Genomic DNA, 3,746 nt, shown 5'->3' with positions numbered 1-3,746 from the left:
TGTTGTTCTGTGATTTGTTGTTCTACAGATTATTATTGTTGTGTTTAAAAGTTTGTTATATATATATAAGAGCAAATAAAAATAAGTTTATAGAGTGATATAGAGATTATTGAACTCAGATGCTAAAAGCATGCGCAAACATTGTAAACAATCTTGCTGTATAGGGCAACACACAAAGAAGTGCTAATCAGAGATAATATTTAGGATTAAATAGGACAGAATGTCAAAATAATTTTGAAGTTTCTTTACACAGGCGTTCATATTCTTATGCTAATTAAAATATAAAATCCATTCTATCTTGTCTTGATTTGATAGGATATTCTCACGCTTCATCTAAATTATTATTTGAATAAAAACCATCATTAGTATTGATTTACATTATTTTGTGTGTCTTGTAGGATGCCGCTGAAGCATTTCTACATCTATTGTGCTCATTGAGAGAAGAAATTGGAAGTTGTTATGCTCCAAAGATGAGTTCTTTAGCAGACATTTTTGCTTCTAATAATAGAATTCTTACTTGAATACATAGGGACTGGCAGAGTGAGCATGAAAGATGGCACCAACTCTACCTTGGACCTTTTGATGGGATTCTTAGTAGCAGCTTGACCTGTCAGAGTTGCTCATCCCAGTTATAGAAGGCTTTCAATGTAGTTCTCTTACCTTTGCTGTTAATTGTGTGTACACTTTATGTATTGTCATACAGTTTTGATTTGACAATGTTGCATTAGGAGGAGAAAGGTTCCAAGGTAATCGAAATGGCTAAAATAGGAGAAATGTTAGAATTAACCAATTGATTTTGTATGATGACATGGGTTAGATTTGAGAAGCTAAGAAAAGACTCAGTTGTAGCTCTATCTAAAGATAATGGTACTCCTAACCTATATTTCTAATGTAAATGTTTTCTCGTATCTGTCTGAAATTTTAATTTAATTTCAAACTGTATATTTGTTTGTTTTGCAGATCTCAATTAACTTAGAACAATTTGATTGTTTGCCTCTTTCACCTGTACTTAGTGGTTCTACCCTGGTGAGTTTCAAAAATTCAGCGCTAATTATATTGTTGTTTTAACTTCAATATTATTTCTTGGGTAACTAAAATTCTACAAGCCTTCATCGCTCCCTGATAGTTGATGTCTCTCGCTTTAGATATTTGGATGTGCACTGCTGGATTGCCTGAAGCAATTCATTGTTGCTGAGCATTTTGAGAACTATCACTGTCACTACTGTTGGCATAATGCTGCGATTAAGTATCTTTCATTAATGGAACGAAATGAGGTAATTGTTTCGTGGAGAGAATAATGAAAGAGGAGAGATATGATTATCAAGTTTTATTTGTTCTTTTAATTATAAACATAGAAGAAAATATGTTTTGGTTACTTATTGCATTCCACTGTCGTCAAGTCTCACAAATATAACATGATTATTCCTTGAGCTATGCTAATACATCTTGTCCGGCTTTAATTTATGTTTGAGCTTATTTGTAAAAGTATTACATAATCAAAAACATATAATCAAAATTTTAACTAAAAGTTAATAATAATAATTGAATTTAATGATAACAAGTAATAGTTCTTCATCTATTGACCGAATCCAGCTTTAACTTTAACTTTTATAATGTATTATGTTTAGAGGCATTTTAGAAAGTTGTTTGGAAGGAGTAAGGTGTTAAATTGATGTTATTTTAACTTTGTTTGTGTCTGATATTATTGCTGGTTTTTTTATCTTGGTTCTGCATTTTACATGAGTACTTGATAGGAGTTTCATTTTTTTGTAACAGGTGCCCCTGCCATGACTTCTAGTTTACAGGATTTTTGAAAAACCTCAGGTTAGTAGGGTTCTTATAATTCATCATCAATTTGTTCTCAAAAATTGAAAAAGGCATTAGAATTTAGATGTATAACTTTTGAAAAAGGACAGAAAAAATTCCTAGAAGTAGAACTCCTCAAATTTTTATCATCTGGTACATTGAGTTAAATTGGAAATACCCTATCATTTGTTTGGTTGTTTTCTAAAGTAAGAAAGACATCATTAGGTTTATTCTTATCTTATTTCAAATGTCATTGCAGGTGACACAGGCAACAAAATTGGGACCTATAGAATTACCTTGTGTACCAATTTTCACAATGTACCTTTTTATGTGGCTGCACCACTGACTTCAATTGATTTGTCACTTTCTTTCGGAGAAGAAATCGTCATCGAGGAGAGATCTCCGAAGGAGTTGTTGAACATGCGAGGAGGACTTGGAGAGCAAGTTGCTGCCTCATGATAAATGTTAAAGAAATTTTGTTCATAATGAGAAAAATATGTATTTTATTTACTTATGTTTATTATTTATTTGACTTGATAACTTAGCAAGTATATAATTGACACTTGGAACACCTTTCTACATACATGCAATATATATTATTAGCTTATTCTCCCTACATTGATTAAATTGAATTTAAGCATTGTTAGTTTGTGTTATATATCTTATAAATATAACAAAGGCAAAAAATATGTTGTTTTAGATATAAAAAAAGAGAACTTAAGAAAAATTCAATAAGGTGTTGCTTTAGATATTTAAAAAAAATTGCAAATAAATTTAAATAAGTGTTGCTTTAGGTCTATAGAAAGGCAAATTAAAAAAATCTAGACAAGTGTTGCTTTATGTATTAGAAAATACAACTCGTAAAAAGAGTTGCCATAAAGTCTTTGTTAAAGTGTTGTGTTTGGATCCTCTAAGGCAACCCTTATGTGGAGTTGCTTTTTTTGTAGAAAAGGCAATGCGTCCTGAAGGTTGCCATAAAAAGGGTTCCCTTTTATACACAAAAGCGTTGCCTTAGACCAAAGGTAACGGCCGTATAGCCAACCCCCCAAAAAGCGTTGCATTTTGTCGAAAAGTGTTGCCTTTGATCAAAGGCAACACTTTTTCTTATTATAGACAATGTTTTTAAAGGGTTGCCTCAACCAGAATTTGTTGTAGTGAGGCTGGCGTGCCACGCGCATGATCTTGCCTTGGTTCCAGTAGCTGGCGTGCCATGCCTTAGCCTTCAAGTGGGACGCCATAGTAAGATGCTTGGGTTGGCGTGCCACGCCTTCGATACCAAGTGGCACGCCCAGTCCTTGCTTTTGGTCTCTTTGTGCATTGGCGTGCCACGCCTGGTTGTTCAAGTGGCACGCCTAAATGAGATTGAGAGGTTGGCGTGCCACGCCTTTGACCTCAAGTGGCACGCCCAGTCTTCAATTGCCCACATCCCCTTCTCTGGATTATTGTACCAGCGTGCCACGCCATACTGTTCAAGTGGCATGCCCATGCATTTGTGAACTCTTCAAGCTTGGCGTGCCACGCCTGGGTTCTTAAGTGGCACGCCCAAGTGACTTCTTGGAGCTGGCGTGCCACGCCTTCTATACCAAGTGGCACGCCAAAGTGGAGGTTCTTCTTGGAATGGTGAGTTGGCGTGCCACGCCACGAACTCAAGTGGCACACCCGTAGTAGCTGATGCGTTAGGCGTGCCATGCCCATCCTGGCGTGCCATGCCCACATGCATGCTTGGACTTCCCCTCTGGAATTTAGTACTGACGTGCCACGCCAGTGCATTTTTGTGGTGTTTGCTCCCATGTGGCACGTCAATTTCACACGCCTAGCTTCTTATTGTCTTCTACCCATTTTTGATGCCTTTTTCACCTGAAATTCAACACAACTCATCTCAAAGTAGTGTACCATAAAATTCATCAAATAATGCATGAATTGTACTGATCAAATGAGAT

General features: G+C 35.8%; 1 long non-coding RNA gene across 1 annotated transcript; it reads left to right on the top strand.

The window, feature by feature from the left end:
- On the top strand, positions 725-1,271 carry LOC110264005. The gene is made up of 3 exons (XR_002349735.1): positions 725-867; positions 961-1,026; positions 1,146-1,271. It is a non-coding gene; the product is annotated as an uncharacterized LOC110264005 (long non-coding RNA).

The sequence above is a fragment of the Arachis ipaensis genome, chromosome B06 (genome assembly GCF_000816755.2).
Source record: "Arachis ipaensis cultivar K30076 chromosome B06, Araip1.1, whole genome shotgun sequence".
In the NCBI taxonomy this organism is placed as follows: Eukaryota; Viridiplantae; Streptophyta; class Magnoliopsida; order Fabales; family Fabaceae; genus Arachis; species Arachis ipaensis.
The sequence above is the reverse complement of the archived record's forward strand: the minus strand, read 5'-3'. Positions and strand labels throughout refer to the sequence as shown.